The 18,911-nt window shown below is 45.7% G+C and overlaps 1 pseudogene; it reads left to right on the top strand.

Moving 5' to 3' along the window:
• LOC125506683 overlaps positions 1-18,686 on the top strand; it is a 37,144-nt pseudogene extending 18,458 nt beyond the window's left edge.
• The last annotated feature ends 225 nt before the right edge of the window (positions 18,687-18,911 follow it).

The raw sequence follows: 18,911 nt of genomic DNA on the forward strand, positions 1-18,911 counted from the left end.
GTGTTGTGAGGATTCGTTCGACTACGTCCGTTTGTCTTCTTCATGGACTCGTTCTTCTTCCTTGCGGGATTTCAGGCAAGATGACCATACCCTCGAAATCACTTCTATCTTTGCTTGCTAGTTGCTCGCTCTTTTGCTATGCCTATGCTGCGATACCTACCACTTGCTTATCATGCCTCCCATATTGTTGAACCAAGCCTCTAACCCACCTTGTCCTAGCAAACCATTGATTGGCTATGTTACCGCTTTGCTCAGCCCCTCTTATAGCGTTGTTAGTTGCAGGTGAAGATTGAAGTTTGTTCCTTGTTGGAACATGGAGATGTTGTTCCTTGTTGGAACATGTTTACTTGTTGGGATATCACAATATATCTTATTTAATTAATGCATCTATATACTTGGTAAAGGGTGGAAGGCTCGGCCTTATGCCTGGTGTTTTGTTCCACTCTTGCCGCCCTAGTTTCCGTCATATCGGTGTTATGTTCCCGGATTTTGCGTTCCTTACGCGGTTGGGCTATTATGGGAACCCCTTGACAGTTCGCCTTGAGTAAAACTCCTCCATTAATGACCAACATTGGTTTTACCATTTGCCACCTAGCCTTTTCTTTTCCCTTGGGAGTCGCGCTCCTGAGGGTCATCATTATTTTACCCCCCGGGCCAGTGCTACTCTGAGTGTTGGTCCAACCTGTCAGCTGCCGGTGACCACCAGGGGCAACTCTGGGCTGGCCTACCCGTACCTAGGACAATCTAAGTGTGCCCCGAGAAAGAGATATGTGCAGCTCCTATCGGGATTTGTCGGCACATTCGGGCGATGTTGCTGGTTTAGTTTTACCCTGTCGAAATGTCTTGTAGAACCGGGATACCGAGTCTGATCGGAATGTCTCGGGAGGAGGTCTATTCCTTCGTTGACCGTGAGAGCTTGTGATGGGCTAAGTTGGGACACCCCTGCAGGGATTTGAACTTTCGAAAGCCGTGCCCGCGGTTATGGGCAGATGGGAATTTGTTAACGTCCGGTTGTAGAAAACCTGAAGTTGACCTTATTTAAAATGTATCAACCGCGTGTGTAACCGTGATGGTCTCTTTCCGGCGGAGTCCGGGAAGTGAACACGGTGTTGGAGTTATGCTTGACGTAGGTTGTTTTAGGATCACTTCTTGATCATACTTTTATCGACCGTGCTATGCCGTCTCTTCTCGCTCTCATTTGCGTATGTTAGCCACCATATATGCTAGTCGCTTGCTGTAGCTCCACCTCATACCTTTACCTTACCCATAAGCTTAAATAGTCTTGATCACGAGGGTGCGAGATTGCTGAGTCCCCGTGGCTCACAGATACTTCCAAAACCAGCTTGCAGGTGCCGATGAGACCGTGCAGGTGACGCAACCAAGCTCAGGAGGAGCTCGATGAAGATCTTGTCCTTTGTGTTGTTTCGTTCTAGTTGATCAGTAGTGGAGCCCAGTTGGGGTCGATCGGGGACCGTCTCGCATTTGGGGTTTCTTCTTTTATTTTGGCTCCGTAGTCGGGCCCTGCTTGTATTTGGATGATGTAATGCTTTATTCATGTAATTGTGTGAAGTGGCGATTGTAAGCCAACTATGTATCTTTTCCCTTATGTATTACATGGGTTGTGTGAAGATTACCTCACTTGCGACATTGCTTTCAATGCGGTTATGCCTCTAAGTCGTGCTTCGACAAGTGGGAGATATAGCCGCATCGAGGGCGTTACAAAGAACTAGGGAGGGAGGGAATGGTAATGGTTCAGAGAAGAACAATAGTAATGCTCCATATAGCAATAGTAATGCTCCATATGTTCTGATCCATATAGCAAGAAGAACTAGGGAGGGAGGGAATGGGGAGGAAGGGTGGAGAGGGAGGAAGGAGGAGAGGTACCTGGGCGGGCGTGGCCAGTCGCCGGAGGGGTCGGGGTCGGCGGCGTCGTCGAAGGGGTGGCTCGAGGGCGTCCGAGCTCGTCCGGGTCCTCGTAGTCGAAGAGGAAGACGACGACGGTCCTCCTGGGCGCCTCGGTTGGTCGTGGGGAGGCCGGCGGCCACGTGCTTCGCGGGTCGGGGGGCGCGGGGGCGGCGGCGTGGGGGAGCTGGAGCGGGTGTGGCGAGGGATGGAAGGGGATCTGGCGAGGGAGAGGGAAGGAGGTATCGAGCGAAGGGCCGGGTATCCAGCTATAGAGGGGGTAATGTTAGTAATGGCGCACCGTCGAGGGGTGCGCCATAAAAACACTCATAGCAATGGTGCACCATTCTCTGGTGCGCCATTAGTAACTTTTTTTTTCTGATAGCAATGGCGCACCCTCCTCTGGTGCGCCATTAGTAACTTCTTTTTTTCATTATTTCTTGTTGCATCTAATAATTTGTTTTTTTATCAAATTTGTTATTTTCATGAGGACTAGAACAAAATATATCATCAAATATCATCAAATTTGTTTTTTTAATATCATCAAATTTGTTTTCTATTTTTAAGTGAAAATATCATCAAATTTGTTATTTGAAAATATCATCAAATTTGTTATTTGAAAATATTATCAAAAAGCGGGGGAGGGTGCGGGGTGTCAGCGGCCACGGTGGAGCGGGCCAGGGGAGGGTGCAGGGGGTCGGCGGCGGTGGTGGAGCGGGGGGGGGTGCGGGGGGTCGGCGGCGGCGGTGTGGGTCGGGGCAGCAGGGAGAATTAGCTAGGGGGCGAGGGAGAGGAATGAAGGGGATCTGGCGAGAGGGAGGGAATTAACTAGGGGGAATCTTACTAATGGCGCACCAGCGGTCGGTGCGCCATTAGTAATCTTTTTTTTACATAGCAATGGCGCACCAGGCAGAGGTGCGCCATTAGTAATTTTTTATATATATAGCAATGGCGCACCAGCCAGAGGTGCGCCATAAGTAATTTTTTTTGTTGCATGTAATAATTTTTTAGAAAATGAATATGAATATGAAACAGTAATATTTTTTTATAAAAACAGTAATAATTGTTGTTTAACAACAATTGTAGTCTACACTTTTTTATTATTATTATTTTTAAATGAAGAGGGGGGAGGAGGCGCGGGTGGGATCGAGATCGAGATGGAGGGGGAATCGAGATCGAGATGGAGGGGGATCAAGATCGAGTGTCCTCATGAATATTCAATATTTTATCATATTGAATATGAAAAAATATCATCAAATTTGAAAAAATATTCATGAATTCAAAAAGTGCCCATGAAATTTAAAAATATTCATGATATCAAAAAGTGCCCATGATATTTAAAAATATTCATGATATCAAAATATATACTAATGGCGCACTTCTACAGGGTGCGCCATTAGTAGTTTAAATTAGTAATGGCACACTGTGAGGCGGTGCGCCATTAGTAGTTTTGCAAAAAAAAAAGAATTAAAAAAAATCAGTACTGGCGCACTCCATGTCTGGTGCGCCATTACTAGTTAGAACTAGTAATGGCGCACCAGAGGTAGGATGCGCCATTAGTATGTATGTAAAAATGAAAAAAAAAATATCACTAGTGGCGCACCAGTTTTCTGTTGCGCCATTAGTGTCTTCCACACTAATGGCGCATCACCAACTGGTGCGCCATTAGTATATAGTAGTGGCGCACTACTTCCCTGGTGCGCCATTAGTGTCAATCCTATCTATAGCCCTTTTCCTAATAGTGTAGGTTAGGCTAGGTCGCGTCGCGCCCCCCAACCCCATTCGCCGCAGCCGCCCGGCCCACCCCACCCCACCGGCAGCTGCACCTTGTTCCGCCGCTATGACGAGGAAGCCGGAGCCCGGAGGTGAAGACTTCGGCGGGGCTACTCGCAGTCCATCGACGGCTGACAACGAACGCCGACGCGACGAGGCCGGCCCACGACCACAACCACGACCGGCGTCCTACTCCTTTCTACGGTCTGCATCTCCGATGCGATGCCAACCACCGCCTCGTCAACGAATGTAAATGCTCCCTCCCTCCCTCCCTCCTCTACTCCTCTCCTCTATATAGTGTCATAATTTTTATCAATAAAAAATAATTAAAAAAAGTTCCTAATGGCGCACCGGGAGGGGGTGCGCCATTGTTATCAATAAAAAAGTTACTTATGGCGCACCCCACGCTGGTGCGCCATTGCTATGGATGTACTTATGGCGCACCCCCGGGAGGTGCGCCATTGCTATCCCTTTGCCCCCTGCCTCCATCCCTTTCCCCCTCGCCTCCCGCGCCGATCAAATCCCTAGCCCCCGAGCATCCACCGCCGCCGCCCTTTCCCCCTCGCCGCCGATGACCCCTTTCCAGCGCGCCCCGCCCCCACCTACAGCGCTCCTCCACCATCACCGCCGCAGCTCTTCCACCCCTCACCACCGCAAGCCACCGCCACCCCCAAGCATCCACCGCCGCCGCCGCTACCAAGCATCCACCACCACCGCTGCCCCCAACCAACCATCCACAGGTGCCCCCCCTCCCCCCACCTCCCAACCATCCACCACCCTCCATTGGACCGCAAGCCACTGTCGTCGTCGCCCTGAAGCAGCAGATCGAGCGGAGACAAGACGCTGTCTCAAAGTAAGTTGCTCTCTCTTCATGCAATTATCTTGATGTTGCAGCTGCTATCCTACAATTATCTTGTGGTGATGGTTTTGATCAAAATAGAGGTGCTAGCAAAGTTTCAGAATTTTTGGAATTGTAGGAAATGAAGTTTCTTCACAAGCGGCAAATGTTGAAAATTTAGAACTTGTGATCAGGAGATGTTTGGGAAAAAGGAGTGTAGGTACTGTTCTTGTGTTGGGATAATTTTGTAGATTTTTAGGAGATAGGGGAAATAGGGTTGTAGTTGTAAACTGAAAATGGATCAGAATGGAAAAGTGGGTGTTTCTCTCAAAAATTTCAAAAGAGTAGGATGGGTCTTTGTTCAAAAATGATTTATAGGAATTATAGGGTCTCCCAAAAATTTTGTGGCAATTTTAAAAAAATTATTTGAATTAGTTTTAGTGCAACAGAGGCAACTCAGATTTTGAAAATTGCATTAAAGGAATTTGTTTTTGGGGTAAATTCTATTATGAAATAATTCCTACTGTTATTTAAAATATAAATGAAATGATTTAAGAAAACTACCAAAGTCCACAATATTATCTCCAAAATTTCTGAATAGAATGGAAGGAAGAATTTCTACTAAGTGATTTCAATATATGAAGTTTCAGAATAATATATAGGATTGTTGGTTTTTAACCTTGGTTGCCATTGTTTCTATTTGTAACGGTCTGAAGAATGACTCATGTTGTTTGTGCTATCGGCTACCTAACAATCTCTAAGTGAAAGCAACTAGCTGGAGTAGATTTGTGCACACAATACTCCTTCCAAGACAATTTGCTTCCAAGGAGTAGTTTCAGTTTGCTTGCAAGGAGTAGTTTCAGTAAAGTTTCAGCATGGTTTCAGTATAGTTTCAGTAGCTGATTTGCTATTCACTTTGTGCTATTAGTTTGCTTCCATCTTTGTGCCCACTCTGAAGATTATTCGTATATGCTTGGAACTAAACAGAATTATACAATGAACTTCATCAGGCTGATCTGAGTTGGACCATCCTCTGCAGCCAACTTCTCTTCGGCAAGAGGAAGAAAGGAGAATCAGGGTACGGTTTCACCCCTAGAAGATATATTGATGTACCCCGAGTGAAGGGAATGACTTTGTTGGGTTTTGTCTCCGACCATCGTGTCGTGATGATTTTGCAGGTACCCCGAGAGGCCCTTGAGTTTGCCGGAATGTCGATTAACTTCCGTTCTGGCAAATTCGGGTACTCCATATGTCCTATTTTCAGCAAAGGTCATGCTGAAATTTTTCGTGAATTTTAGCATGACTTTGCTAAAAATAGGACATATGGGGTACTTGCGGCAAATGCATGGGCCGGGGTATCTTAGTACTTAATTAAGTAGGATCAACTGCCTCTTGTGTTATACATATAGAAGTGTGATATCAACTCATAGTTATTACTAATGTCAGTTGCTCGTCATCGATAAACCCTAATCTGGTAGGATGACCTACTAAAAAAGCCCATACCACATATTCTATTTGGATGGCCCTGCTAACCCTTAACCATAAATACTTGAGATGGATGTAGCAGGCTTAAAGAAAGAAATGTTTTGAGGCCAACTCCACTGGGCCTGGATGAAAATGCACAAGTGTGCACGACTAGCAATATTCTATTGTAAAGCTAAACAGGAAAGATGAACCACTCATCCTAACCATTTGCTCTCAAAATTACCACTTCACTTCTTACTACTGAAAATCTTAGACCATCTCCATTCACCAATTGCTCAAACCAGTTCGAAGGGCGTGTTTTCATCACACTGTGGATTATCTTATTGGACCCAACAAAGATGATGTAGTTTTGAAATATGAACGTAGGAAATGTCATCATCAGACGACGAAAGTCTTCCGGGGGAGTGCAGCTGGTGCCACGACGATCGAGGTCTGTGCGACATGCCTCACCTGGACGGTGATCGGCGCTTCAGCATTAAGCTCGAGGAGACCTTCGATGTTGAAATGGTACGCAACGACGACAAGTGTTTTTTCGTAATTAAGCATGACTACAACTATTTCAACGTGTAATTTTCATCTTTTACAATTCGAGTAGCTTATCCCATGCCATGCAAGGCGCTATGTCTTAGAGAGGATGGGTTTTGAAGACCATGAAAGTTCTGAAACAAAGAAAATTCACCTAAGGACTCATCATGATGTGGATTTTGAAGTAAAGCTGTACAATTCTGAGAGCATAACCCATTTTGGTTGCAAAAAATGGGAAGCACTTTGCAAGATGTATGGTTTTGATGAGGGTATGCTTGTCACCATGGATCTCGGTGATCCTGAAATCAAGCAAGACAATATGGACATTTGGGTCCTTGTTGATACGCCTCCAATTCTACCGCTATGTGAGTTTCTCAAACATACTTATTAGCTAATTTATATTGTTTATTTAAAAATAGTTGACAGCTTATTTCCATTAACAGCTTATTTTCATTCTTCAAAGAATGTGCGGGAGATGGTAGACAAAACCCACTACACCGATGGCTCCGAATTAACTTACAAGGAGAAAAATCATCTGATCGAATTTTGTACTGACATTGAGAATTACAATATCTACAATCAAACTCCTCAACATTATGGTCAATACGTGCCACTAGTGCATCTGTTCAACTATGGTAACTACCATGGAGATACCCTGGTAAGATTTTTTACTATTACGACATCCGTGCATCTTTTGCATACTTCTAAAACTAGTACATCATTGCTAACTGTGAAGTTATTACTATGTTTTTCAACAGATAATCCCAGAGAATTGTGTGCCTCATTTGATGTATCAGAAAGGTAGCCTTAATGTTTTGAACATACAGCCAGGTCATCCTACGAATCTCAACTGTCCATACCAGATTTCTAAAAAAAGTGGAGACATGCAAATCAAAGGATGGAAAAAATGTATGGACAGTCGTAAGGAGGTTCTTGGAAGCAAAAGGAAGTGAAGCGTAAGAATTGGAGACAGGATGATCTCCATTCTCCATAATGGAGAGTCAGGGTCTATATTGTTTTATGCTATTTTACCTTAAATAGGGTTGTCGGTGTCAAAACCGGCGGATCTCGGGTAGGGGGTCCCGAACTGTGCGTCTAGGCCGGATGGTAGCAGGAGGCAGGGGACACGATTTTTTACCCAGGTTCGGGCCCTCTTGATGGAGGTAAAATCCTACGTCCTGCTTGATTCATATTGATGATATGGGTAGTACAAGAGTAGATCTACCACGAGATCAGAGAGGCTAAACCCTAGAAGCTAGCCTATGGTATGATTGTATGTTATGGTTGTTGTCCTATGGACTAAAACCCTTCGGTTTATATAGACTCCGGAGAGGGTTAGGGTTACACAAGGTCGGTTACAAAGGAGGAGATATCCATATCTGTATTGCCTAGCTTGCCTTCCATGCCAAGTAGAGTCCCATCCGGACACGAGACGAAGTCTTCAATCTTGTATCTTCATAGTCTAACAGTCCGGCCAATGGAGATAGTCCGGCCGTCCGGAGACCCCCTAATGCAGGACTCCCTCAGTAGCCCCTGAACCAAGCTTCAATGACGATGAGTCCGGCATGCGGTATTGTCTTCGGCATTGCAAGGCGGGTTCCTTCTCCGAATACATCACAGAAGAACTTGAAAACGAGGATAGTGTCCGACCCTGCAAAATAAGTTCCACGTACCACCGTAGAGAGAATAATATTTTCGCAAATCTAATTTGCTGGCTTGTTTTGGCAGCACGACATTATGTCATGGCCCGGTGATTATTCGAACCGTTTCTTTTAACTAGCTCCACACATAACGCGAGGCGGTTTCTTGACACGTCTTGCCGAAGCGGAGATCATGTTCCCTCAATTACGGGATTCTCATTAATGCGGTCGTGGGTAACCCAACCGTGTCTAGGACTCCTAGATTATAGGCAAGTCCTAAACGGCTACGGAAAGGACGCTTGATATTCACCCTCTTTATAAAGGGACAAGGTTTTCGCTTTTTCCCTCTCGTGCTCAATCAAACCCTTCCCCCGCCTCGAGTTCTAAAACCCAAAGCCTAGGTTAGGTGCTCCGGATCTTCAATCATGTCCGGATCCAGCCTTCAAGGCCAATGGATGCCCTCCTCCGTTACGGAAGAGGACATTAAGAAGTTGAGGGAGGCCAGATACCTGACCGCCGAGGTTTCGCATCGGCTGCCTGCTCGAGGGCAGATCGTCCCTACTCCCGAACCCAACAAGAACGTCGTGTTCGTCTCCCACTTCCTCCGAGGTCTAGGCCTCACTCTAGATCCCTTCGTCAGGGGTTTGATGTTCTATTACGGGCTAGATTTCCACGATCTAGCTCCGGACTCCTTTCTCCACATCTCGACATTTATTGTCATGTGTGAGGCCTTCCTCCGTGTTACCCCTCACTTCGGCCTGTGGCTCAAGACCTTTGAAGTAAAGCCAAAGATGATCGAGGGGCAACATGCAGCGTGCAGAGGTGCATCAATAGGCAAGATGGCAGGAGCCCCATGGCCGAAAGGTTCCTTTTTAGAGGTGTCCAAATTATGGCAACGGGAGTGGCTTTACGTCACGGCTCCCATAAGTGCCAAGTGGGCGGCTGCTCCCGCTTTCCGCTCGGGCCCCCCACCACGATCGATGTCATGGATTAGCAAAGGTCTTTGCTGGGGTCCAGCTAAGGACGTGCCTATACTGCAAAGCCGCATCCGAGATCTCTTCGAGGGAGATTTTAATTTGGTTGTGGTAATACAAGTTATGCTGGTCCGCCAAGTCCAGCCTTGCAAACGCCGGCCCCTTCGCTTGTGGGAGTTCAACCTAGAGGACCGCGTGCCATTCAAAGTTTCCTCGGCCTGACGCACGAGGAGATGTACAAGTCATTCTTCGGACCTCAAGTAGAGTGTCCGGATATTACCGAGGACGTGGGCCTGAGCAGTAACCGCGCCGCCGAACATGTAAGAAATTCCTTGGCCGAACACACCGTCTTTTATTCGTCATGACGTTATTTCTGAGAGTTTGCTTTTTGACCAGGACTGGCTAACAAAGGTGAAGATGATTCGGTGTTTGGCCCCCCTCCCTGAGGGTTTGGAAAATCCGGTATTGGAAAAGATGCTCGAGGTCGCACCTTGCCCGGAGCCCTCGAAGGAAGATACGGGGGGGGGGGGGGATAATACAAGCGGACGCGGGCCCCCGTCGCTGCCAGTTCCAACCGAGGGAATGAGCGTCTCCATGAAGGAGGATAACCGGGGGAGGAAAAGGACTGCTTACAAGGATTCGGAAGACGAAGCCTCCAAACGGGAGAAGAAGTCTCCCACAGAGGGTCCTGCCTCAGGGGGTGCTTGTGCCGCACAAAGTCCGCGGGGGGATCAGCCCTCCATCGAGTCGTAAGTGATCCAAAATACATTAATAGTAAAGGTATGTTATCTTTGTTCTGAGAAAATAACCACCGCATATATCTTGCAGTTCGGGCCTTAGCCCCTCTCAGTTGAGCTCATCTTCGAGGGATCTTCTTCCAGAGATGATGGAGAGCGAAACGCCTCCCCCGGACTCCTCAGCTCAAGAAGCGGGCGACCCCGAAGTGTCGTCACAGAGGGCCTCTCTGGATCCGGTGAGGCCAGAAGATAATCCCATAGACCCCCGAAGCACCCAGCGTCCGGCTCCCGAAGAGAGCAGACTAAAGAGTCCGGCACCGTCTGGTGTGCGGTCGGACGTTCTGAGGGAGTTGGTGGGGCGAGCGGCCATCTCAGAAGAACACCGTACGCTGATGGGTACGGTGATGGAGAGAATTTTGTCCGTCAAAAGCGGATTACATGAAGCCTTTATGAGTCTACTGACAGGCTTTGAGGTACGTGAGATAATATGTGATAGTACTGCACATGTTAGGTGCGCCCTGTGTAGATAGTAGCCCCTGAGACTCTGGTTGCCGTCGAGAACGGCGGCGAACAGAGGATCATATTCCCAGGCAATAACCAGACTGCCCCTATGTGTAGGTGGTGGAAGCTCCGGTGGCTAGCCGGACTAGTGGGTTTGCCAAATTAAAATGGCAACTGGATGTGGCAGACGCCGACATCGAGCTTGTTAACAAGAGGCTTGACGAGGCACAGGGTAAGTGTTATTATCTGGTGAACGCCACATAGTAAGAGCAGCATGACGCCAGTATCTTTAATATGTTGTGACTGCAGATGGAGCTGCTAAAGGAAATATGCCCTAGAGGCAATAATAAAGTTATTATTTATTTCCATATATCATGATAAATGTTTATTATTCATGCTAGAATTGTATTAACCGGAAACATAATACATGTGTGAATACATAGACAAACAGAGTGTCACTAATGTGCCTCTACTTGACTAGCTCGTTGATCAAAGATGGTTATGTTTCCTAACCATAGACATGAGTTGTCATTTGATTAATGGGATCACATCATTAGGAGAATGATGTGATTGACTTGACCCATTCCGTTAGAATAGCACTTGATCGTTTAGTTTGTTGCTATTGCTTTCTTCATGACTTATACATGTTCCTATGACTATGATATTATGCAACTCCCGTTTACCGGAGGAACACTTTGTGTGCCACCAAACGTCACAACGTAACTGGGTGATTATAAAGGTGCTCTACAGGTGTCTCCGAAGGTACTTGTTGGGTTGGCGTATTTCGAGATTAGGACTGATTGTCGGAGATGTATCTCTGGGCCCTCTCGGTAATGCACATCACTTAAGCCTTGCAAGCATTGCAACTAATAAGTTAGTTGCAGGATGATGTATTACGAAATGAGTAAAGAGACTTGTCGGTAACGAGATTGAACTAGGTATTGAGATACCGACGATCGAATCTCGGGCAAGTAACATACCGATGACAAAGGGAACAACGTATGTTGTTATGTGGTCTGACCGATAAAGATCTTCGTAAAATATGTAGGAGCCAATATGAGCATCCAGGTTCCGCTATTGGTTATTGACCGGAGACGTGTCTCGGTCATGTCTACATAGTTCTCGAACCCGTAGGGTCCGCACGCTTAAGGTTTCGATGACAGTTATATTATGAGTTTATATATTTTGATGTACCAAAGGTTGTTCGGAGTCCCGGATGTGATCACGGACTTGATGAGGGGTCTCAAAATGGTCGAGACATAAAGATCGATATATTGGACGACTATATTTGGACACCGGAACGGTTCCGGGTGAGATTGGGACAATACCGGATCACCGGGAGGTTATCGGAACCCCCCGGGAGGTATATGGGCCTTATTGGGCCTTAGTGGAAAGGAGGGGAAAGGAGCAAGGGAGGGCCCCCCCCAAGCCCAATCCGAATTGGGAAGGGGGCCGGCCCCCCTTTCCTTCCTCCCTCCTTCCTCTTCCTTCCCTCTCCTACTCCTAATAGGAAAAAGGGGAGTCCTACTCCCTGTGGGAGTTGGACTCCCCCCTAGGGTGCGCCACCCTCCTTGGCCGGCCCCCTCCTCCACTCCTTTATATACGGGGGCAGGGGGCACCCCATAGACACAACAATTGATCATTGATCTCTTAGCCGTGTGTGGTGCCCCCCTCCACTATAATCCTCGATAATATTGTAGCGGTGCTGAGGCGAAGCCCTGCGACGGTAAAACATCAAGATCGTCACCACGCCGTCGTGCTGACGAAACTCATCCCCGACACTTTGCTGGATCGGAGTCCGGGGATCGTCATCGAGCTGAACGTGTGCTAGAACTCGGAGGTGCCGTAGTATCGGTGCTTGATCGGTCGGGCCGTGAAGACATACGACTACATCAACCGCGTTGTGCTAACGCTTCCGCTTTCGGTCTATGAGGGTACGTAGACAACACTCTCCCCTCTCGTTGCTATACATCACCATGATCTTGCGTGTGCATAGGAAATTTTTTGAAATTACTATGTTCCCCAATAGTGGCATCCGAGCCTAGGTTTTATGCGTTGATGTTGTGCACGAGTAGAACACAAATGAGTTGTGGGCGATATAAGTCATACTGCTTACCAGCATGTCATACTTTGGTTCGGCGGTATTGTTGGATGAAGCGGCCCGGACCGACATTACGCGTACGCTTACGCGAGACTGGTTCTACCGACGTGCTTTGCACACAGGTGGCTGGCGGGTGTCGGTTTCTCCAACTTTAGTTGAACCAAGTGTGGCTACGCCCGGTCCTTGTGAAGGTTAAAACAACACTAACTTGACAAACTATCGTTGTGGTTTGGATGCGTAGGTAAGAACGATTCTTGCTAAGCCCGTTGCAGCCATGTAAAACTTGCAACAACAAAGTAGAGGATGTCTAACTTGTTTTTGCAAGGCATGTTGTGATGTGATATGGTCAAGACATGATGAGATATAAGTTGTTGTATGAGATGATCATGTTTTGTTGAAGTTATCGGCAACAGGCAAAAGCCTTATGGTTATCTCTCTATTGCATAAGATGCAAGCGCCAAATAATTGCTTTACTTTATCGCTATGCGATAGCAATAGTTGCAAGAGTAGTAGTTGGCGAGACAACCATGTGACGACACATTGATATAGATCAAGATGATGGAGATCATGGTGTCATGCCGGCGACGATGGAAATCATGACGATACTTTGGAGATGGAGATCAAAGGCACAAGATGATGATGGCCATATCATGTCACATATTTTGATTGCATGTGATGTTTATCTTTTATACATCTTATTTTGCTTAGTTCGACAGTAGCTTTATAAGATGATCTCTCACTAATTATCAAGGTACAAGTGTTCTCCCTGAGTATGCACCGTTGCGAAAGTTCTTCGTGCTGAGACACCACGTGATGATCGGGTGTGATAGGCTCCACATTCAAATACAATGGGTGCAAAACAGTTGCACACGCGGAATACTCAGGTTAAACTTGACGAGCCTAGCATATAACAGATATGGCCTCGGAACACGAAGACCAAAAGGTCGAGCGTGAATCATATAGTAGATATGATCAACATAGTGATGTTCACCATTGAAACTACTCCATCTCACGTGATGATCGGACATGGTTTAGTTGATTTGGATCACGTGATCACTTAGAGGATTAGAGGGATGTCTATCTAAGTGGGAATTCTTAAGTAATATGATTAATTGAGCTTTAATTTATCATGAACTTAGTCCTAGTTGTATTAGCATATCTATGTTGTAGATCAATAGCTCGCGTTTAGCTCCCCTGTTTTATTTTGATATGTTCCTAGAGAAAACTAAGTTGAAAGATGTTAGTAGCAATGATGCGGATTGGATCCGTGATCTGAGGTTTATCCTCATTGCTGCACAGAAGAATTATGTCTTTGATGCACCGCTAGGTGACAAACCTATTGCAGGAGCATATGCAGATGTTATGAACATTTGGCTAGCTCAATATGATGACTACTTGATAGTTTAGTGCACCATGCTTAAACGGCTTATAATCGGGACTTCAAAGACGTTTAGAACGTCATGGACCATATGAGATGTTCCAGGAGTTGAAGTTAATATTTCAAGCAAATACCCGAGTTGAGAGATATGAAGTCTCCAACAAGTTCTATAGCTAAAAGATGGAGGAGAATAGCTCAAGCAGTGAGCATGTGCTCAGATTGTCTGGGTACTACAATCGCTTGAATCAAGTGGGAGTTAATCTTCCAGATAAAATAGTGATTGACAGAATTCTCTAGTCACCATCACCAAGTTAGTAGAACTTCGTGATGAACTATGATATGCAAGGGATAACGGAAACGATTCCCAAGCTCTTCGTAATGCTGAAATCGACGAAGGTAGAAATCAAGAAAAATGTCAAGTGTTGATGGTAGACAAGACCACTAGTTTCAAGAAAAGGGTAAAGGGAAGAAGGGGAACTTCAAGAAGAACGGCAAGCAAGTTGCTGCTCAAGTGAAGAAGCCCAAGTCTGGTCCTAAGCCTGAGACTAAGTGCTTCTACTGCAAAGGGACTGGTCACTGGAAGCGGAACTGCCCCAAGTATTTGGCGGATAAGAAGGATGGCAAAGTGAACAAAGGTATATTTGATATACAGATTATTGATGTGTATTTTACTAGTGTTCGTAGCAACCCCTCGGTATTTGATATTGGTTCAGTTGCTAAGAGTAGTAACTCGAAACGGGAGTTGCACAATGAACATAGACTAGTTAAGGGTGAAGTGACAATGTGTGTTGGAAGTGGTTCCAAGATTGATATGATCATCATCGCACACTCCCTATACATTTGGGATTAGTGTTGAACCTAAATAAGTGTTATTTGGTGTTTGCGTTGAGCATGAATATGATTTGATCATGTTTATTGCAATACAGTTATTCATTTAAGTAAGAGAATAAAATGTTGTTCTGTTTACATGAATAAAACCTTATATGGTTACACACCCAATGAAAATGGTTCGTTGGATCTCGATCGTAGTGATACACATATTCATAATATTGAAACCAAAAGATGCAAAGTTAATAATGATGGTGCAATTTATTTGTGGCACTGTCGTTTAGGTCCTATTGGTGTAAAGCACATGAAGAAAATCCATGCTGATGGGCTTTTGGAATCACTTGATTATGAATCAGTTGATGCTTATGAACCATGCCTCATGGGCAAGATGACTAAGACTCCGTTCTCCAGAACAATGGAGCGAGCAACAGATTTGTTGGAAATCATACATACTGATGTATGTGGTCCGATGAATATTGAGGCTCGTGGCAGGTATCATTATTTTCTGATCTTCACAGATGATTTGAGTAGATATGAGTATATCTACTTGATGAAACACAAGTCTGAAACATTTGAAAAGTTCAAAGAATTTCAGAGTGAAGTGGAGAATCATCATAACAAAAATGAAAGTTTCTACGATATGATCTCAGAAGTAAAATATTTGGGTTACGAGTTTGGCCTTCAGTTAAAAACAATGTGAAATAGTTTCACTACTCATGCCACCTGGAACACCACAGCATAATGGTGTGTCCGAACGTCATAACCGTACTTTATTAGATATGGTGCGATCTATGATGTCTCTTACCGATCTACCACTTTGGGGTTATGCATTAGATACAGCTGCATTCACGCTAAATAGGGCACCATCTAAATCCGTGGAGATGATACCGTAGGAACTGTGGTTTGGCAAGAAACCAAAGTTGTCGTTTCTTAAAGTTTGGGGTTGCGATGCTTATAAGAAAAAGTTTCATCCTGATAAGCTCAAACCCAAATCGGAGAAATGTGTCTTCATAGGATAGCCAAAGGAGACAATTGGGTACACCTTCTATCACAGATCCGAAGGCAAGACATTCGTTGCTGAGAATGGATACTTTCTAGAGAAGGAGTTTCTCTCAAAAGAAGTGAGTGGGAGGAAAGTAGAACTTGATAAGGTAATTGTACCTTCTCCCTTATTGGAAAGTAGTTCATCATAGAAATCTGTTCCTGTGACTACTACACCAATTAGTGAGGAAGCTGATGATGATGATCATGTAACTTCAGATCTTTGCCATCTGCTAGCAGATGGCAAAGAACGTCTTTGCCATCTGCTTACAAAAAACAGATGGCAAAGAAATGACAGCTGGCAAAGAAATGACAGATGGCAAAGAACCTGGTTGCCATCAGCCAGTTCTTTGCCATCTGCCAGCAGATGGCAAAGAATCTTTGCCATCCGCTGGCAGATGGCAAAGAAGTGTGTGGGGCCCAGTGGATGACGGAGCTGTAACGGCCCACTAGCCCCACCTTTTTGCCATCTGCCAGCCGACGGCAAAGATTCTTTGCCATCAGCTGGCTGATGGCAAAGAGGTGGGGCTTTGCCATCCGCTGGCTGATGGCAAAGAGGTGGGACTATCTCCTCCCCCTCTTCTTCACAAAAAAATCTCCTCCCCTCTCTCCCAGCCCAGCCCCCCCTCTCTCTCTCTCTCCCAGCCCGGCCCCACCCCTCTCTCTCTCTCCCCCCAGCCCGGCCCCACCCCTCTCTCTCCTCCCCACCTCTCCCAGCCACCACCCCGCCCCTCCCCGTCACCGCCCAGCACCGCCGCCGGCCCACCCCTCCCTGCCACCGAAGCCCTCCCCCGACCAGCCCCGCCACCACAGCCCGCCCCTGCGCCCGCCCCTCAACCGTTGCAGGCCGTGGCGCCGCCCCCTCCCCGCGGCCCTTCCGGCCACCGCGGCCGTCCCCGCCACCGCAGCCCACCCCTGCGCCCGCCCCTCCACCGAGCCAGGCTGCGGCGCCGGCCCCTCCCCGCGGCCCTCCCCGCCACCGTGCCATCCACCGAGCCAGGCCCCTACGCCCGCCCCTCCACACGAAAAAGGTGCAGATGTACAACACTATGTCACGATTTACAAGTTTTTAGTACACGATGGACTCAGTTTGGGGTTCTTCATCTATTCTCAGTGAGATGTAGAGAATGCTCATGCTGATGATAGACTAGACTAACCCGTCTTTTGTTCTTGTGCTTTGTTCATCATTTAATCAAATTATCATTATTTGATTTTCTCTCTAAATCAACTCGGGAGACACAAATCGGCCTGATGTTGGTAGTATGCTATCATGAAAATCTTTACATGTCTTCGCTGAACACCTCTTTACATGTTCTCATCCATACGAGGTTTCAAACTTGGTCTCCATTTGTTACAAGTTTTGAGCATGATACTGAACCTGTATATATATATGTATTGGTGAGAAATCCACTAAGGAAATTCTACAATGATGATGTAATCCTTTCTCTGTTTTTGAGCAGAACGTGCACAGTAACTGTGATGCTAGGGTTCACATCTATACACGGACTTGCAGGTCCCCATGTCAAATTATGCAGTTAGGTTGAATTCCCATCAGAAACTGGTAGGATGGGATATAGGCCTCTGAAAAATCTTTCAGAGAAACATCTTCTGTATGTGATCGAAAGAAGTTGATGAACTGAAAGCAAGATTTATAGTGTTAAAAATCTGCTTGCTGTTTCAAAAAATAATGTTCAGACTTGCAGTCGAAGTTGCAATTGGAATTCAATCAAAATTCACAAAATTCTCTTCTTGCTACATTACAAAGTAATTGCTAGGCAGTTGCAGTGTAAGTTGGCAAGTTCTGCTGGTGTAAATCTTGGACTGTAATTTGTAGGTGTTCTTGGACTCTTTTGCACTATAATTCTTGATAATTTTTAGTGTCATTTACTTTGTCAACACAGTGTGTAGGCTCTGAATGTTTTTATGCTATTAGCCTATTAGGTGCACACATTCTTTTGTATTTTTCTGCATGCTTTCACTAATATTGAGTCTGCAGTGTAATTTTCAGCTACCTAAGGATTATAGTGTAGGTTCTATGATTTTTTGCCACTGTATTTCTTCATTCTTGACTTCAAAGTTTTTGTAATTTCCAAAGTATCCTGTTTGTTTCTAATTTAATATACTAATATTTCTCCAGATTTTATTACTATATAGTAAGTAGAAGTGTTTCTGACCTGGTGATCTTCCTGGGATTTCCCTCAATGTTTGGCTGTTTGGTGGGTCGCAAGCTGATGGGCAGTTGTTCGCCATGGTCCAGGGTATTTGTGGTTCAGGTTTAGTTGAAACCGGGTGATAGTCTAGCCCGACCCATTTTTTAGAAATAGAAAGCGTACAATCGCTGGGGTGGGTTTTTTTGGACATACAAGTGTCCTCAGTTTATTTGTCAGGAAATGTGAATGTTACCAAATTGAAAAGCAATCAAGTACTAAATAGACACTCCCTAATTTTAAGATGATTTTTAACCTAGCCTTTTCTGTTTAGTGCTGGTTTGGCTTACTTAGCTTTTATATTTGACCAATCAGGTTCACAAATAGATACCAACCTAGACACGAGCTGGATAAACCCTATCTGATTTTGTTTTCTCCACTTGAGATTTGCAGGGGAGGTTGCATTGCCCGGAGGAAAGGCAGAGGAGGGTGATGATGATGATGCAGCAACAACATTAAGGGAGGTAAAGGAGGAGATTGGGCTTGATCCAGCCTTGGTCACTCTCATTTCCTCGCTTGAGCTCTTCTTGCCCAAGGTAAGATGTCTATGAGTTCTCGCCTATACCCCTACTGAAAAAAAAATCACATTGTATAGTGGATAGACTATTTAAGTGCACACTGAAAGGCATGTATATTTGTGTTGATCGGGTGGATTTAAATGTGCAGTTGTTTCGTCGCTGCGAGGGTCTGGTGTTCGACGACCTCCCCGTGCGTTCAACGAGCTCTGCCCCGACGTTCGTGGGTGAGCACAAATGACATCTCCTCCTCCCCTAATCATTTTTTGTGTTCCGGTCTTCGTGCCGATGAAACATGCTAGCTATAGGTAGATTGAATCATCAGTATGCGTGACCACTATGCGTCTCCCATTTGAAAGGGTTACATCTATAAATATGCATGCATTTGCATATTTATAACCGTGATTCTTTCGAATTGTCCAACGTTATCCATGGACAGCCCGAGTATGTGTAGATTGGGTTCGTT

The sequence above is a fragment of the Triticum urartu genome, chromosome 5 (genome assembly GCF_003073215.2).
Source record: "Triticum urartu cultivar G1812 chromosome 5, Tu2.1, whole genome shotgun sequence".
In the NCBI taxonomy this organism is placed as follows: Eukaryota; Viridiplantae; Streptophyta; class Magnoliopsida; order Poales; family Poaceae; genus Triticum; species Triticum urartu.